General features: G+C 38.5%; 2 long non-coding RNA genes across 5 annotated transcripts; both read left to right on the top strand.

The window, feature by feature from the left end:
* The first annotated feature begins 521 nt into the window (after positions 1-521).
* Positions 522-19,803, top strand: LOC137250170 (uncharacterized). Of its 4 annotated transcripts, none has more exons than XR_010952823.1 (6): positions 522-595; positions 17,621-17,774; positions 17,951-18,018; positions 18,386-18,442; positions 19,248-19,307; positions 19,483-19,803. It is a non-coding gene; the product is annotated as an uncharacterized lncRNA (long non-coding RNA). The 4 variants fall into 4 exon arrangements; XR_010952825.1 differs by lacking the exon at positions 522-595 and adding an exon at positions 17,362-17,467; XR_010952824.1 differs by lacking the exon at positions 522-595 and adding an exon at positions 17,362-17,394.
* LOC137250172 (uncharacterized) lies at positions 602-2,921 on the top strand. The gene is made up of 5 exons (XR_010952826.1): positions 602-950; positions 1,127-1,194; positions 1,562-1,618; positions 2,376-2,435; positions 2,603-2,921. It is a non-coding gene; the product is annotated as an uncharacterized lncRNA (long non-coding RNA).
* Positions 19,804-20,171: the final 368 nt, after the last annotated feature.

The following is a 20,171-nucleotide window of genomic DNA, read 5'->3' on the forward strand; positions in this document are numbered from 1 at the left end:
AATGTTAAATTTGATTTTGCCCGATAGCAATTATATGTATTTTTTGCACAAAATGAATATTTTTGTTTAATGTTTTTTTTTCAGATTTTTGCCCGATAGCAATATAATCTTTTTGCACAATTTGCATTTTTTTTTTACGACGAATTCGTAACACGCACAATTATTTAGTGTTTTTAATTTTATTTGTTGAAAATGTTGATTTTGAAACGAAACACGTTTTACTCACGCGTAACGCTGTGAAATTCCTTGCGGTCTGGATTTGTACTCAACCACATGTTATAAAGCCCAATTTTCCATATGGTTGAGCTGCAAGGAATTTCAGCGAACCGTTCACTACGAGATCGAAAACGCAAAAGTGCATGGCACTTTAAAGAATAAAAAAATTGGGTCCTTTTCTTTGAGATTAGGTCCTTTTATACGATAAATTGTGGTCCCGAATGAAAGCATGGTGTGGCAACCGTGAACGTTAGTACACATCATTGTAGATAAGATCCACAATGATACACATTTTGTTTGATGTAATTTTACGCCTCTGCCTTTCTATTTCCGGATTTCAACATGAGTAGTTGTGTCAAGGAGATTTGATAAAAATAAGGTGGTAGCTATTCTTTGATTTTTATTAAATTTGTCTTATTCCTTGATGATAACAGATGACGAGACTGAGTCTGGTACTTTATTACGTACTTCTTTGTATATTTCATTGCAGTGTGTTACGCAAATTACCGGAATAAGATTAGTCTGCAACGCTGAAATTTAATAATTTGAACCATTTTTTTTTAATAGTAAGTTGCCGTATTGTAATATTGATATTCAATTTCAGGACATATTTGAAATACCTTTTGACTAGCAATTATGGGGTCTTCAAGTGAGTGGATCATTTGTCGAACATATGGATAATAAAAATTCTGTGCGATACGAAAATATGGTGATCGGAGTATTTCTTGCCAATGGTAAGATTTTAATTTCATACATATACATGATTATTAAATAAGTTAAATGATGAATTAGTAAAATTTCACAGACCTGTTCTGACAAATTCATTGAGACATTTGCATTTCTGAGAATTTTAAAGAAAATATTCAGATCTTTAGATTCAGCTGTAATTAACCACGTTGTTTTCATTCAGGTATTGGCTGCTAATACGGTGTTTTCCGGTTGTCGAGAACTTTGGGCATGTTTCCGATGACAAAAAAGGTGTGTAGTATGGATTCTATAGGATCATAATTATATATCGCGCACTATTGAGTTCATCAAAATAGGAGAAATCCACGATAATTATATACGACAGCATGATACACATCCAAAATTATCGGGAGTGGTGTCGAAAAGAGGCGTATAGTTTTAGCAGTTGTGAACTAAAGCCAAGAAATACCCATTTTTTTGATGGCCAATGTGTGCGTTATGCATATATGAAACCAATTTATGATGACATTTTGCTTCTGAAATTTCGGTGACGATTATATAACAACTCAAGCTCAACAGGCCTGATATTGTCTTGCATATAACTGCGTATTTTATATATGTTACTATATAAAACGAATACACATTTTTTTTTTTACAGAATAACTCGAAAATGTTGAAAGAAGCCAGTTCCTACTTGTGAGACGCATCATGAAAGGTAATTAGTAATTTAGGGATATGCCAAATAATATATTTGTGTTCTGGCTTACTGTATTGTATAAACCAGCCGCATTTTGCTTGTGTTACAGTACCGAAGTTTGGAATAATGTAAATTCTGTTAGGCAGTTTCACTTTTTCCAAAGTTCACCACTTAAATACAAAATATAAATGAGGGTTCGTAAAGGAATCTTCCTAGATGCCAAAACTATAACTCATATTCAGAAAGCTTCTACTTAAATTCCAGAACAGGTGATCGTAATCCAATTTAAGGTGTAAATTGGGAGGTTGCGACCAATTTGATAAAACCCCTAAAATTTAACAAAAGAAAATGTATCTTTAATTTCTATACTAAATTTCAATAAAACCAGCTCGTATTTTACTCGGAAACGGTAATAGGAAACGGTTGGCTGCTAACCTTGACTTCTGAATCAACTATGCCGAAAATGGTCATAAATTTGCATTAAACGTTTTATTTTATTTTTCAATCGAATGGCGTTTCGCCAATCTAAGTGAAGACGAATGTCTCATCATCGATGGCCCTTTGCACAAGGCTATACTTATACGGTTCTACATCGCCGTAGAAATATAGCGTTGAGCAAATGGCATGTATTTTAACGCTGATGAAAGCTCTTATCATTTCCTTTTGCGGTTTCCACCGGAAGTTCGCTAGTGATGGATAGAATGTCTGAATTACTTATAAAATATAGTTAGGTGTATAATTCAGAAACAGTATAATTATTGAATTTCTTTCCCAGATAATGCGATTGGTACAATGTGTCGTTAAATACGTTCTTCGTAATATTTCAAGTATGCATGTAAGTAGGTTCTGCATATAAATACCGTATTTATTTATGTATGATGAAAATTTATTGTATTTCCTTTTGCGGTTTCCACCAGAAGTGCGCTTTTGATGGGTTGGACTGTCTGATTCATTCAAATATATTTGATATATGTTGTATTTTAAGCTTTTATTCCTTTTTAGGTTTTCTGATAAGTTACTTGTAACAATGGTTTTTCTCCGTATTCGAAATATATCACCTCTCAATCCTCAGTTTCCCTTGGGTTGCAGTTTTAACTTTTGGTATTCGGAGCCCACACGTACCCGAACGTTCTGCAAATTAGTTGAATTTGTTTTTATTTACTGGAGGCTGCTTGGTCATACATTTTGTGGTTTGAGCTCGGGATCTGCCAGATGGCGAAGATCAAACGGGCTAGCGGAGGTTTGTAACAGTTTTTAATTCGTCTACGTATTTGAAATGTTAATTTATACAAGCTTTTTTAATAAATAATTTTAAAACAAATCTTATAGTTTGTTACTTCAACAGAACTTCATTTGCCGTTGCGGTATAGTTTTCCGTAATGAGCAATAATTTTTTTGCGCAGAATACTTTTTCTATCGAATGACTTCAAAAAGTTACCCTGGCTGGCTCCAAAACCAGCTTGGGAATATTGTATTAGGTTTGGAAATAGAAACGACACGGGACACCTTGTTGACATAAGTGCCAGAGTTGCGCACCTTTTCCTGTGAAATCTTCCAATGCGGGTGACATGTATTAACAGTGCTTCGCCCCATCCAATAGGTGCGACCAATCACAAATTGTCATCAATGTCCTCTAACGGGAGTCCAAAAACTTGCTGTTTCAAAAGCGGTGGGCCATAATGATAGGATTGTAAGGGCATTTGTTCCACATTACAATTAAAGAGATGGTTGGTGTCGTGGGACACATTGCAGGCAGGACACATTTTGTATATCGAGGTTGATTCTGGATAGGTAAAAAGAGGTCAACCTGTTACAGTATCCAGAACGAAGTTGAGCTAGTGTGACTCTCGTTTCCCTAGGGGGGTGTGCGTTCCTCTTCCGCAAGTTTTGGGTATGTTCTTTGAGTACTGCATTCACCGGTCAATTCCTGGCATAAAGATAAGACGCCTGTTTGTGGAGTTCATGGAACTTGGGGGGTGGGGAGGGGGAATGACCTGAAGGTTTAATGTGGCCACATAAATCGTTCCCGAGATGGTCGGGCCAGCCTTATTGGTGCTGTGGTACCGGATCTGTATCCGGCAAAGGACCATTCCATCGATAACACTCCCCAAAGCCTTCGGGGAGCAACCTTATCGCTACAACAACAACAACTCCTTAAGCCCCTGGGTGGTGTTGGCTCATCAATCAGATGTCTGTTGCGATGCCCAGGTTTCTGGGTATTCAATAGGAACTTCGTTTAGCATTTCATTTCTCTCCCTAATGGGGAGTATTCTCGCCTCATTATGTAGATGGTGTTCTGGGGACATAAGAAGACATCCCGTGGCGGTTCTGAGAGCAGTATTTTGGCAGGCCTGTAGCTTCTTCCAGTGTGTAGTTTTTAGGCTTGGGGACCATAAAGGGGACGCGTAGCACGCAATCGGCTGGCCAATTACTTTGTAAGCGGTAATGAGCGTTTCTTTGTCTTTTCCCCAAGTACTGCCAGCAAGAGATTTGAGGATTTTATTACGGCACTGGATTTTCCGTACAATTGCGGCTGCTTGCTCACCAAAATCTAGATCCTGATGAAACGTCACACCCAAGATTTTGGGGTTTGGGACATTCGGCACCGTGGTAATTCTATACGACAGCATGACAGTGCTAATACGCGTCCAAAAATATCGAAAGAGGTGTCAAAAGACGCGTAGGTATTAATCGCGACAACAATAATCCGAAACCGGAAAATAAAAATTGTATCTCTGTCCGGATATATTTGCAGTTGGAAGTTGGCGATTTTCATGTGGTTGTGGTAATGTTGGGGTACCCACAAACATAATTGTGCACATATGTAACTGTTTTGCGCGGATATAGTTTTGGTCTCCAAACCGGTGTTGGACCCACCCAGGGTAATTTTTTATAAGCGCGGCCGAAGGCTGCCAATGCAGAAAGGTTCTGCGCAAAAATACTATGGATTTCACCCCCGGTTTCGGAGGGACCCGCGGGTAATTTTTCGGTTTTTCGTTAATATCTTTTAAACGAGTAAACATTTTTATTTTCCGGTTTCGGATTATTAATATTGATGTTAAGACGCGTCGTTTGACACCTCTCTTAATATTTTTGGACGCGTATTAGCAGTGTCATGCTGTCGTATAGAATTACCGGCAGCGTAGTGCCATCGACGTGGATGTTCAAAATGGTCGACATTTGGGACGTCCATGTTGTAAATAAAGTCGCGGAAGGTTTAGTCGGTGATAATGCCAGGTTTCGCGAGACGAAAAAACTGGAGAGATCAGGGAGGTAGCCGTTTATTCTGTTGCAAAGCTTATCGATCTGTGGGCCTGGCCCTGTGGCCATTATTATGCAGTCATCGGCGAAGGTAGCTTTGATATGTAGAAGTTAAACAAAAGTGAGGATAGGACACCACCATGTGGCACCCCTTGTTTAATTCTTCTTGGTTTTGATGTTTCGTTTTTAAATTGCACCGATGCCTGCCGACCACCCAGATAATTTGCGGTCCACCTTTTAAGACATGGGGGAAGGGTAGACCCTTCTAGGTCTTGCAGTAACGTGCCATGGTTGACCGTATCAAAAGCTTTTGATAGATCTAGCGCAACGAGTACTGTTCTATGGTGGGGGTTTTGATTTAAACCGCAATTTATCTGGGTGCTAATGGCATTTAGCGAGCTATGCAGTTTTCTAAAGCCATGCTGATGACAGGCTAGTTGCAAATTTGCTTTGAAATAGGGGAGCAAAATGGCTTCAAGCGTCTTGGCTACTGGCGATAGGAGCGATATCGGGCGATATGACTCTCCTATGTTAGCTGGTTTCCCAGGCTTTAGTAGCGGCCATTTTTCATTTTTCGGAATGACAATGGTGGAAAGAGACAGGTTGAAGACATGTGCTAAATATTTGAAACCCTCTTTCCCTAGGCTTTTAAGCATCGGCATGGCTATGACGTCTGGGCCCACTGCTTTGGATGGTTTAGCATGACCGACGGCGTCCTCAAGCTCTTTGACGGTGATGGTAATTCTAGACGCCCGGAATTTATGTTGATGTGCGCGTCTGTTGGCCCTCCGTCTAACTTTGCCAACCGTAGAATGTATTATACATTGTCGGCAGAAAGCGCTCGCGCATTTTTTCGCATTTGACAGCACTTTATCGCCAAACGCGATGGAAATTTTGGCGTTGTGCTTGGACGGATTCGATAGGGACTTTACGGTGGACCAAAGTTTACCTACACCGGCAGAGAGGTTACAACCGCTTAGGTTTCTCCTCCCATTTCGCCCGCTTGTGCTCATCTACAAGCATTCTGATGCGTTGGTGTATATCCCTTATTTGGGGTCGCGGGGGTCGAGCTGTTGTTGTTGTTGTAGCAGTTCTTCGTTCCGCCTAATAGTTGCGACCGATCACAAATTGTAATCAATTTCCTCTAACGGGAGTCCAAGGAAACTTGCTGTTTCAACAGGGGTGGACCATAATGAAAGGGGTGTTAGAGGCGTTGGTTCGCGGGTACCCCCGAAACCGGGGGTCGGATCTGGCGAACTGTGGCAGCTTCCTACCATACGAGTGGGGGCGTCTCCGTTTATTGTGCAGAACGTCGTTTCTTCTATTTGATCCCGCAACATCTCACCTCTGCTGTCCGCCTGCAAGTTTGAATGCCATACATCGTGATGGGCATTGAAATCGCCCAAGATGATGCGTTTATTGCCAGTGAGTAAGGCGCTGATATTAGCGCGGTATCCACTGGGGCAACAGGGTTGCAGTAGGGATGTAGATGTTGATGATTTCTAGGTTTGCATAGCCTGACCGGACAGATAAGTCTTGATGTTCTAAGACACTGTCCCTGCGGCCGATGTCGGGATCAAATATATGATATTGCACAGAGTGGTGTATGATAAACCCGAGGCCGCCTCCATTTCCGCTCTCGCGATCTTTTCATTGACATTATACCCAGAACAGGTCTGCAGAGCAGATCTAGCTGTGAGTTTACTCTATTGAATCGCAGCAATGCGGATATTGTGCCGCTTCATGAAATCGACTATCTCCGTGATCTTCCCAGTTAATCCATTACATCTAGGAAAGTGGCACCGTCCAAGGCAGGAGCTACATTGGGCGGATATTGCAAACATGTGCTGGCAAACGGTGCAAAAGGAGGTAGGGACTAAGAGTCTGTTTCCCTGACCTACACGATTGCTGCCGGAAAAGAGGGAGAGGGGGGGAGAAGACGGGGCAGGGGCTGCTGCTCAGCATTGCTTCCAACTCTACTACGGAAATTATAGGTGAGTGGGAGCAGCCGTATGAGTTGTTGGCGCCGTGGGGCGCGAGCAACAGCGGGTATTTGTTGTGGCTTGCTGAGCAGCGGGGCTGCTGGAAGGTAGAGGGGGGCGCACTAAGGCGTATACTACGGGACGCCCTTGGGCGTGAACAGCAAGGAGGCGCAAAAGATTTATAGAAGTTACGTGGACGTCTTGTTTTGAGATCTAGTCCAGAACAACCTGTCAGATGCAACCATCACTTACGCGAGGCTCACTGACAACAGTATGACCGTCCTAAAGATTCCTATCCGGCAGACGCAGCAAAACCATTTCTCAGGACAGGGGTTAGGAGACGGACCCGGATTGGATTCGATAGCTTCCTGGAGCAAGAGAATAGTCCCGCTGAAAGGTACTGCTGTGAGGATGACAATTTGTGTGAGGGACGCAACAAATTAAATGGGGTTACACTGAAATGACAGTCCTTGGTCGGGAAAATCCCGAGTCGCTCTGGTACACATAACAAACTGCCTTGGGAGGCGCCGCTCTTATGGTCCACCCCTGTTGAAACAGCAAGTTTCCTTGGACCCCCGTTAGAGGATATTGATGACAATTTGTGATCAGTTACGCCTATTGGATGGGGCGAAGCACTGCTACAACACAGCCGTATGAGGTAAAAACACAGGTTCTCAGTGATATCCACAAACATGTGTCGGACCTCTATGACAGGAACTGACCGGCGAACACAGTTTTTAAAGAAAAATAACCAGAACTCTCCCTAGGGATACGCGTGTCACTCGTAGCCCAAATTCGATTTGGGTACTGGGTAATTCTTTAAATCATGACACTGCTAATACGCATCCAAAAATATCGAGAGGGTAATAGTCTAGTTGAGGGGTCGACTGCTAATACGTTACCAAAAATATCGAGAGGTGTCAAACGACGCGTCTTGACATCAGTACTAATAATCCGAAGGCGGAAAAAAAAATTTTAACTCGTTCAAAAAATATTAACGAAAGACCGAAAAAGACCCGCGGGTACCTCCGAAACCGGGGGTGGGATCCATAGTATTTTTACTTTGGCGGCCTTCGGCCGCGCTTATAAAATATAACCCTGGGCTATGCCATGCCAAGTCCGGGTGTGTGGTATAACCGTGGCTACCGCCACGGTGATGCTCAATTTTTTTTTGTGAGTACCTCCACAACAACAACCACATTAAACTCGACAACTTCAACTGCAAATGTCTCTGGACAGAGATACAATTTTGGCCCAACTTCAGGGTGGGTACCGTAAACTGCACTACTACCATTGTATTGCCCCTCTTCATTTACCATCATTTTAAATTAAATTCACTCCGATAAGTCTTTCCGACACAATTCCTCTTTAGTACTTTGGCATATGATCCTCTGTGGGTGCTCTATGGAGTACTACAGTGAAAGTAGTTTGGAAAGTACTCTCACGTATGTACTCTATGGAATACCACAAACAAAGCGAGAGTGGGATCACCTAATCCTCTCCTAGGACATCGCAATGTTAATTGGAGCACGTTTTTTGTATGAATACAGATTAGTTTTGGAATACTCCTATACTCCCAAACATTGTACAGGTTTACAAGTATGATATGTATGAGAGGGAAACAATTTCTTTCCCTTTCTAAAGGCTCCATTACTGATACTTAGCATAGACTTGACTTGGCTTGCGAACTGTCACTTACAGTTCTGTTAAATTAACATTGCATGTTACTGATTACTCAAAACTTAACTTGACTTTGAAGTCTGTTGAATTTTGATTTTCTATGTAAGTTCTAAGTGACGTTTACATTTTGAGATGCCATTTGTTTGTTTCCATTTCATTTTGACATTTTGTCATACAAATTGACATTTATTTAAAAATAAATTTCAACGCTGATTATGATGCCAGATTTTATGCGCCAAGTGGAGTATAATCGTGGCTAAGTTGCCAAATTTACGCCAAGTCAAGTCAAGTCTATGCTAAGTATCAGTAATGGAGCCTTAACACACGGCAGTTTGACACTTCGGTCAGTGTCAAACTAGCGTGGAACCCAGTGGAACCTGCGTGGAACATGAGTTTTGACACTGAACGAAGTGTCAAAATTACCGGGGTTGCTTCATCGAAAGCGACACAGGGAAGCAAAAAAGGGATCGGAATATTAGATATGGGTTGCTGTGATGGTAAATTTTTTTGAACGAATTTAGTAGGAAATTTTAAGTGCACCCATAGAAAATTATAAAAAAAAGTCTTCAATTGGGGTATCTGAGGACGCGTAGTTATTCCAGTATTAAGAATACAAACACGGGAGTTAAGTTTTTCTACCCGTTCAAAAGTTCTCCGCGGAAAACAGTTTGAAACCGAGGTCGACTGCAATAACCCGTCCAAAAAAGCGGAAAAAATGAAAATACGCGTTTTGTCCTGTTATCAATAGTCCAAAGGCAGAAAAGTATTCGAATTATTGGAAGCGAGGCAAAAACGCGTCTATTAATACCTCCCCCGACGGTTTTGGTCGTGTTTTAGCAATCTTCCCCGGTAATAAAGTATCACAATTTGTTAAATAAAATTGTCCAAAATATATGGATATTAAAGAAAGATGTAATTAAGTGCTCGTTTGAAAGTAAATAAGTATATTTCTTTGTAATATAACAATAAAAATTTTAAGCAGTTTTCGATAGCAACTACTAAATTTTTTTTGTTGCTAAGAAGTACAACAGTGCCAAATAGCATCCACAAAAAAAAACGAACAAGAACAAGCATTTTATCAGGTGAGCGTGGCTGTGTATGTGCGTCCTTCTACATATCCTACTTGTAGACCTGTACTATGCTCCCAAAGGAGTGTTCCTTACATTATTTGTGGAAAACTCGCGTTTTTTTGAAGGGTGCCCAATGCGCATGGTTTGTTTCCGATAGCAAAATCGATATTATCGGATTCTGTGACACCTAAAGGGCCCATTACTGATACTTAGCATATAGTTGACTTGAGAACTGTCACTTACAGTTCTGTTAAATGAACATTTTATGTTACTGGGAACACCTAACTTGACTTAGAAGTCTGTTGAATTTTGATTTTCTATGTAAGTTCTAAGTGACGTTTACATTTTGAGATGCCATTTGTTTGTTTCCATTTCATTTTGACATTTTGTCATACAAATTGACATTTATTTAAAAATAAAAGTCAAAGCTGATTGTGATGCCAGATTGTATGCGCTAAGTGGAGTATAATCGTGGCTAAGTTGCCAAGTTTACGCCAAGTCAAGTCTATGCTAAATATCAGTAATGGGCCCTTAAACCCGACACTAATTCCAATTCGAACATTAAACCGATAACATTAGATTTCATTACACCAAAGTAATTTTTTTGTCGTTTTTAAATCCGACTCCGACAACAATTGGATTCCATGACAGCCCTGAATATAAGCGTATTAAAAACAAAAGGACGAAATTCTTGATTACAGCCTAAAAGGGACCAGTGGACCAAATAGGGTAGGAGCACAAACCACACTCACAAGATTGCGCATTGCGAATGTAAACAAAAGATCAGCTGCCCTACAAGAATACTGACTATCATATGACTATCATCTGATTGTCAGCAATGTCAACCTAACGATCAGCGCCTCATACAAACTTTCTATCATAAACTTAAGGGGACTTGCGCAAATGTGATGTAAACAACTGTGTACGTGTGAGTTTTTGTCTCCTGATTAAGTATATATCCGTACTGCTCACTCTCATTCTTTTCCTGGATCAGTGCTGACACTCAAACTATCAAAAGTGTCATAAATGATAGTTTAGTGTAGATATCAGGTTTGACTGTTATGCTATCACAAATGACCATTGTTATATTCCGCCAAAAATGAAACAATGCTATTTGCTTTTTATTTACTTAATTTCAGTACGTTTTTAATTTTGTACGTGATAAAAGCATACGTGCTTCTTATTTGTTTAAATCAAATATTTTTATAAGAATTCGAGTTCAGAATGGTCAATTTAAATTCAGAAAATAAGAAAACAACAGAAGAGCGGTTTCCTCATGCGTCGTTTGAAAATGGCGGAATTTAAAAAATAACAAAACAACCGTGATAATCATTTGATTGTCATATGACAGTCAGTAGTGACAACATGATTAAATCGGATAAACTGTTCTCGCATACATAAAATTCCGTTGAGAATTATGTGTCTGTCTCACATGCATACTGGTATCTGCTGTATGTTCTTTTGTTCTGTACCAGGTGTCCGAAGCTTTCCCAGTTTGAGTCCTTTTTCATGATTATAGGCTGTCGTTGGGTACATGCGGACATGCGTGTGCGAACAAAGGAACATACATAAATTTGAGTATCAATGTTTACGTCATCGCAGGATCAGCATTGTCAATTACAAGTGTGAGTGTACATGGTTCAATTATGTACAGGTTGGCTCATCTCATCAGCTGATTTTATTTATGTCATTGCATGGTCGAAGGGATTGTCAAAAGGAGATGGCAAACTCAAAATGAAACCAACACATTGGCAACATTTTACTTACACATACAAAAACTGCTAAGTTTTATGTTTCCATTCCATACCATTCGCACCAACACCAATACACAGATTTCGACAATTTGAACAGACATATTTTGTTGCTTTACAGATGAGCCAACCTGTATATAGTTGAACCATGGTGAGTGTATTAGTAAAACTATCAGCGTTTCTTGTAGGGTGTTTTTGTGGGCAATTTTTACATCATTTTCCTTTAGCTCTTGTTTTTTTTCTCTCTTTCTTTCATTCGCTCAAGCAGTCCAGTGTGACGTAGGTGCGCAGAACGGATCAATTTTGAACTCGTGAATGCGCATGTAAGTGATTTGTGAGGTAGGAAAGGACAATTTTTGTCCAAAAAGCTAAAATACGTGCACACTAAGCGACGCGACACGTAGCGACAAAATATTCTTTGCATGTATTCTTATGGAAGCACATTCTTTTAGGCAAGGTGCACACGAGGCTACGCGTTATAGACGCGTACAAGATATTTCATATAGCTACAATTTCTCTACGCCTCAAGATCTGCACACGAAGCTACTTTCGAGCGTCGCTACAAAAAACAAACAATTATTGAAAAAAAAAATAAAAAATTAAATTTCTTCAGCTATATCCGTCCCCGAAGCCAAAGGAAAATAGGTATTAAACGTTGTTTGCATCCCCGTGCCTTTGTAAATTATGAAAGGCAATTTTAAACCACCGCGGACTAGGGAAAAGGGCGATTTCTAGTTTCCAACACTTTTTGGCCTTTTAAACGCTTCAACAGTGTCTAACCAAGCTGTTGTGGTGTTTAATACTCTTTTTCGCTTTGGTAATATAACTTTCACGCACTTTTATTAACTAAAGTAACATTTTTTTAACTAATTACACAAATTTGCATAAAAAAATATAAACAAACTTCTTGTCCTTCCTTTTTTTCAAGTGTACGTACGCTCAGCGACCAACATTGCTATCCTTAGCTACACGAAAATTTCATGCTTTGTCGCTTTCATGAGGCTGACGCCTCGTATGCAGCTCTCCATTCAAATACATGTGTTCGGCATCAAAGCGTACAAATTTCGCCTGCAGTGTCTATGACGCGTAACCTCGGGTGCACCTTGCCTTAGGCAAAACTGCCGCGAATATTTTGTGGAACGTGGCTCTACGTGTCGCGTCGCTTAGTGTGTACGCACTTTAGAGAATTAAATTTAAAAAAATTGGAACACCCGCCTGTTGGAACTGTTTGTAAAAGTGCGCGCACACCAAGCGACGCGACTCGTAGCGACACGTTCCACAAAATATTCGCGGCATTTTTGCTTAAAGGTAAGGCCACATTAGGCTGCACTACGCAGGACTGCACTGCACTACAAAATATTCTTTGCATGTATTCTTATGAGGCAATTCACACCCAGCGCCGGCAGCACTGCGCGACCCGGCACAGAGCGGCAAATTTGATCAACTAGGCAAAAAAGCCGAGTTGGAAAGTGTCGCGCAGTGCTGCTGCCGCTAGGTGTGAATTACCTCATAAGAATACATGCAAAGAATTTTGCACCATCTTTTTTCAATCTGGGCAAAAGAGTGTGGAACTCTCCTTCCTCGTATCTTGAGGATGAGATGTCTTGGACCCATAGCCACGACCTTTTCTTTTCCTTTCCTCTTCTTCGCATAAAAATTAAATAATTACAGCTTCAAAAACTGTGTCGTCCATTTTGCAAACAAAAATAAATACAAACTTTTGCCGCAAAGTGTCGCTCGATTGCCGCTTAATGTGAATTGCCGGAATATGTTGCTCTGTGAGGCGCCGCTGCCGCTACGTGTCGCGCAGCGTAATGTGTGCGTACCTTAATTGGTCAACTTGGTTGTGTCGTGTCGTCCGACTGTCGCTATGTATGCATGGTTCCATAAGAATAGATGCAAAGAATATTTTGTCGATACGTGTCGCGTCGCTTAATGTGCATGGCACTTTTTTTTTTTTGGGTTTGGTTGAATGGCACGGACGCTAGTCCATAACGCCAGGTTGTATGTCGGATGGTTCTTTTTTCAGATTGTTGTATATGTAATACTGTTTTCACACAGAAACTTAATGATCTCATTTCACCTGCTAATGAAATCGTAAATTTTTTGCTTTCACACAGAAGTAACTGCTCGATTAGTATGAAGGATGAGACAGACAATCATGGCGGAACGATACAAGGTGGGAGCATGGTGACATACCTACAAACAAAAAAAATTCCATATACTTGTAAATTCGATGGACAAATGTCAAAATCGTACTGCGCTGGTAGTTGATGTATCAAATCAAATAAAAAAGGTTATAATCAGCTGTTCGATGCGGCTACCTTGTATCGTTCCGCCATGCAGACAATGACATTTGCTTTGAAAACTAATGCGGCAGTTACTCACGAACGTACGTACCAAAAACGTGTCAGCTGACACGACCTATCTTATGAGTGTGCAATGTAAACGAAAACTCACCGACGTGCAACGCCCGTACGTACGTAGCCCGGAACGTAGAAATCAAAACAATTTTGATTTTTTCCGTAAGGACGTGTCAGCTGATCGCTCTCTCACTAGACAGAGTTGCCTAGTAAACTTTTGTGCGCTAATTTTTGACCGTTTGCAGTTTTATGCAAAAACACCTAATTAAAGTTTGAAAAATTGTGAAAATAATTCGAAATAATTATGTAAAAGTACTGATTATAAATATTTAATCTATTTATACTTATTTAATATGTATTCCGGCCTTTTACAATATCAAAAATTAAATTGGAAAAAGTTGATGTTTAAATTCGCACACATGCAAAATGGTCAATGGCAACAGTGCTTATCTGTAAACAATACACACACAAATATGTTATGTACATGTACACAGACGCACACATTGATTCCTACGGGCTTGAGAGTTCGGTCAAACGTGCTTCGTACGACAAACGTCCTTACGTACGGAACACGTCGGTGGGTAACTGCCGCATAAGAAACGGAGACGGAAGCGGAACGCTGGCAACAGAGTTGCATTGTGCTTTTGACTTCATTAGGCATTCGATTAGCTACTAATGAAATAATAATAGATTCGAATTTTGTAGGGAAGATTGAGTTCAATAAGCGTCTTAATGTAGAAAATTGCCTTTATTATTCAATAAGCCGTCTGTGTAAAATTAGTATAATTTTAGCTCCACTAATACACAATGGTAGTACCAAGGTGGCCAGAACCATGTGTAGCAGCTTGCAATTTGCCCTACAAGAAACGCTGATAGTTTTACTAATACACTCACACTTGTAATTGACAATGCTGATCCTGCGATGACGTAAACATTGATACTCAAATTTATGTGTCTTCCTTTTTTCGCTGACGCATGTCCGCATGTACCCAACGACAGCATATAATTATGAAAAAGAACTCAAACTGGGAAAGCTTCGGACGCCTGGTACAGAACAAAAGAACATACAGCAGATACCATTATGCATGTGAGACAGATACATAATTCTCAACGGAATTTAATGAATGCGAGAACAGTTTATCCGATTTAATCATGTTGTCACTACTGACTGTCATATGACAATCAAATGATTATCACGGTTGTTTTGTTATTTTTTAAATTCCGCCATTTTCAACCGACGAAAACCTTTAAAAAAATAAGTAAGCCGTACTGCTCACTCTCATTCATTTTCCTGGATCAGTGCTGACACTCTAAGTGTCATAAATGATAGTTTACTGTAGATATCAGGTTTGACTGTTATACTATCATAAATGACCATTGTTATATTCCGCCAAAAATGAAACAATGCTTTTTGCTTTTTATTTACTTTATTTCATTACGTTTTTAATTTTGTACGTGATAAAAGCATACGTGTTTCTTATTTGTTTAAAATAAATAATTTTATAAGAATTCGAGTTCAGAATGTTCAATTTAAATTCAGAAAATAACAAAACAACTGAAGAGCTCTTTCCTCATGCGGAAACACCTTTAAAAATGAATCACCACTAACCACTATTATTTTTCGCGTATAAATTTTTTGAGTGCGCCCCACACATTCAGACAGTTTTGGTATTTTTTAATATAATTTTCGATTTTTTTTCTTTTAGCATGGAGCTTTGAAATGCTCTCTTTTTCATTTTTTAAACTTATTTTTTTAAAGGTTTTCGTCGGTTGAAAATGGCGGAATTTAAAAAATAACAAAACAACCGTGATAATCATTTGATTGTCATATGACAGTCAGTAGTGACAACATGATTAAATCGGATAAACTGTTCTCGCATTCATTAAATTCCGTTGAGAATTATGTATCTGTCTCACATGCATAATGGTATCTGCTGTATGTTCTTTTGTTCTGTACCAGGCGTCCGAAGCTTTCCCAGTTTGAGTTCTTTTTCATAATTATATGCTGTCGTTGGGTACATGCGGACATGCGTCAGCGAAAAAAGGAAGACACATAAATTTGAGTATCAATGTTTACGTCATCGCAGGATCAGCATTGTCAATTACAAGTGTGAGTGTATTAGTAAAACTATCAGCGTTTCTTGTAGGGTCAGTAGGCCATGTTGGTGTATAAGAAGGAGACAAGAACTCACACGTACACAGTTGTTTACATCACATTTGCGCAAGTCCCCTTAAGTTTGTGATAGAAAGTTTGTATGAGGCGCTGATCGTTAGGTTGACATTGCTGACAATCAGATGATAGTCATATGATAGTCAGTATTCTTGTAGGGTGGTATTAATTATTATAATTGTTCGTATTTTCAATTAGGGTTGGTTTTTACTTGGCACCACGCCATGTTATATTCAATTTGTCTCATTTATTTCAATTTGACTTTTATCCAATTGGGGTAATTTTTCGGTTTGTGAAAGTATCTTCGTCGTCTCAGGTATATATTTTAAAGAGTTTATTTTCATTCTGGTTATGTGTACATGACTGTACATTAATATATAATAAACTTTCAATCCCGTTATTTGTTCTTTTTGTCCTTTGGTGGAGTTATATGTATTTTATCGCAATTTTATCGCAGTTTATATATAAGGTAATCTCTATACCGTTATGTGTTCCTTTTATCATATATGTATGAATATATGTGAAACGAAAGTTTTACTTATATTTTTTCATTTAACATTTTAATGTTAAATTTGATTTTGCCCGATAGCAATTATATGTATTTTTTGCACAAAATGCATATTTTTAGTTTAATGTTTTTTTTCAGATTTTTTCCCGATAGCAATATAATCTTTTTGCACAATTTGCATTTTTTTTTTACGACGAACTCGTAACACGCACAATTATGAAGTGTTTTTAATTTTATTTGTTGAAAATGTTGATTTTGAAACGAAACACGTTTTACTCACGCGTAACGCTGTGAAATTCCTTGCGGTCTGGATTTGTATTCAACCACATGTTATAAAGCCCAATTTTCCATATGGTTGAGCTGTAAGGAATTTCAGCGAACCGTTCACTACGAGATTGAAAACGTAAAAGTGCATGGCATTTTAAAGAATAAAAAAATTGGGTCCTTTTCTTTGAGATTAGGTCCTTTTATACGATAAATTTTGGTCCCAAATGAAAGCATGGTGTGGCAACCGTGAACGTTAGTACACATCATTGTGGATAAGATCCACAATGATACACATTTTGTTTGATGTAATTTTACGCCTCTGCCTTTCTATTTCCGGATTTCAACATGAGTAGTTGTGCATTGTTTACTATATAGTTTGGCAGCTTAAGTAGAGGTTATGTTGCGAATAGAGTGGAAGGCAGTGGACTAGGCAGTCGAATGTCATATAATGAAGGAATGGTGTTCGGAGATTTTTCAAAGTTAAAAAAAAAAATGATAAAGGCTTTAATATAAATAAAACTATTGTTTTAATAACGACAAAAAACCCCCTTATATTCTGTATACATAAATTTGTAAGGATTATCTCACTTTAAAATTTGAATTAAATAATCTAAAGTTTTGTTTTGAAACTGAATCGAGAACTGTGCGTGTGAATGTGCGAATTTTCACGGATCAGCTGTTAGTTGCGCTACTTGGTAAAATTTACAATGTAGTTGTGTCATGGAGATTTGATAAAAATAAGGTGGTAGCTATTCTTTGATTTTTATAAAATTTGTCTTATTCCTTGATGATAACAGATGACGAGACTGAGTCTGGTACTTTTTTACGTGCTTCCTTGTATATTTCATTGCAGTGTGTTACGCAAATTACCGGAATAAGATTAGTCGGCAACGCTGAAATTTAATAATTTGAACCATTTTTTTTTTAATAGTAAGTTGCCGTATTGTAATATTGATATTCAATTTCAGGAAATATTTGAAATACCTTTTGACTATCAATTATGGGGTGTTCAAGTGAGCGGATCATTTGTCGAACATATGGATTAATAAAAATTTTGATAGTGGTCTGTGCGATACGAAAATATGGTGATCGGAGTATTTCTTGCCAATTTTGATGCCAATGGTAAGATTTTAATTTCATACATATACATGATTATTAAATAAGTTAAATGATGAATTAGTAAAAATTCACAGACCTGTTCTGACAAATTCATTGAGACATTTGCATTTCTGAGAATTTTAAAGAAAATGGTCAGATCTTTAGATTCAGCTGTAATTAACCACGTTGTTTTCATTCAGGTATTGGCTGCTAATACGGTGTTTTCCGGTTGTCGAGAACTTTGGGCATGTTTCCGATGACAAAAAAGGTGTGTAGTATGGATTCTATAGGATCATAATTATATATCGCGCACTATTGAGTTCATCAAAATAGGAGAAATCCACGATAATTATATACGACAGCATGATACACATCCAAAATTATCGGGAGTGTTGTCGAAAAGAGGCGTATAGTTTTAGCAGTTGTGAACTAAAGCCAAGAAATACCCATTTTTTTGATGGCCAATGTGTGCGTTATGCATATATGAAACCAATTTATGATGACATTTTGCTTCTGAAATTTCGGTGACGATTATATAACAACTCAAGCTCAACAGGCCTGATATTGTCTTGCATATAACTGCGTATTTTATATATGTTACTATATAAAACGAATACACATTTTTTTTTTTACAGAATAACTCGAAAATGTTGAAAGAAGCCAGTTCCTACTTGTGAGACGCATCATGAAAGGTAATTAGTAATTTAGGGATATGCCAAATAATGTATTTGTGTTCTGGCTTACTGTATTGTATAAACCAGCCGCATTTTGCTTGTGTTACAGTACCGAAGTTTGGAATAATGTAAATTCTGTTGGGCAGTTTCACTTTGAAATACAGAATATGGCGGTCAAATTTTCCAAAGTTCACCACACTTAAATACAAAATATAAATGAGGGTTCGTAAAGGAATCTTCCTAGATGCCAAAACTATTACTCATATTCAGAAAACTTCTACTTAAATTCCAGAACAGGTGATCGTAATCCAATTTAAGGTGTAAATTGGGAGGTTGCGACCAGTTTGATAAAACCCCTAAAATTTAACAAAAGAAAATGTATCTTTAATTTCTATACTAAATTTCAATAAAACCAGCTCGTATTTTACTCGGAAACGGTAATAGGGTACTAATTAAATATGCAGCCAATGTGGCTGCTAACCTTGACTTCTGAATCAACTATGCCGAAAATGGTCATAAATTTGCATTAAACGTTTTATTTTATTTTTCAATCGAATGGCGTTTCGCCAATCTAAGTGAAGACGAATGTCTCATCATCGATGGCCCTTTGCACAAGGCTATACTTATACGGTTCTACATCGCCGTAGAAATATAGCGTTGAGCAAATGGCATGTATTTTAACGCTGATGAAAGCTCTTATCATTTCCTTCTGCGGTTTCCACCGGAAGTTCGCTAGTGATGGATAGAATGTCCGAATTACTTATAAAATATAGTTAGGTGTATAATTCAGAAACATATTATAATTATTGAATTTCTTTCCCAGATAATGCGATTGGTACAATGTGTCGTTAAATACGTTCTTCGTAATATTTCAAGTATGCATGTAAGTAGGTTCTGCATATAAATACCGTATTTATTTATGTATGATGAAAATTTATTGTATTTCCTTTTGCGGTTTCCACCAGAAGTGCGCTTATGATGGGTTGGACTGTCTGATTCATTCAAATATATTTGATATATGTATATATGTTGTATTTTAAGCTTTTATTCCTTTTTAGGTTTTCTGATAAGTTACTTGTAACAATGGTTTTTCTCCGTATTCGAAATATATCACCTCTATCAATCCTCAGTTTCCCTTGGGTTGCAGTTTTAACTTTTGGTATTCGGAGCCCACACGTACCCGAACGTTCTGCAAATTAGTTGAATTTGTTTTTATTTACTGGAGGCTGCTTGGTCATACATTTTGTGGTTTGAGCTCGGGATCTGCCAGATGGCGAAGATCAAACGGGCTAGCGGAGGTTTGTAACAGTTTTTAATTCGTCTACGTATTTGAAATGTTAATTTATACAAGCTTTTTTAATAAATAATTTTAAAACAAATCTTATAGTTTGTTACTTCAACAGAACTTCATTTGCCGTTGCGGTATAGTTTTCCGTAATGAGCAATAATTTTTTTGCGCAGAATACTTTTTCTATCGAATGACTTCAAAAAGTTACCCTGGCTGGCTCCAAAACAGCTTGGGAATATTGTATTAGGTTTGGAAATAGAAACGACACGGGACACCTTGTTGACATAAGTGCCAGAGTTGCGCACCTTTTCCTGTGAAATCTTCCAATGCGGGTGACATGTATTAACAGTGCTTCGCCCTATCCAATAGGTGCGACCAATCACAAATTGTCATCAATGTCCTCTAACGGGAGTCCAAAAACTTGCTGTTTCAAAAGCGGTGGGCCATAATGATAGGATT

Source organism: Eurosta solidaginis, chromosome 4 (assembly GCF_040869045.1).
Source record: "Eurosta solidaginis isolate ZX-2024a chromosome 4, ASM4086904v1, whole genome shotgun sequence".
In the NCBI taxonomy this organism is placed as follows: Eukaryota; Metazoa; Arthropoda; class Insecta; order Diptera; family Tephritidae; genus Eurosta; species Eurosta solidaginis.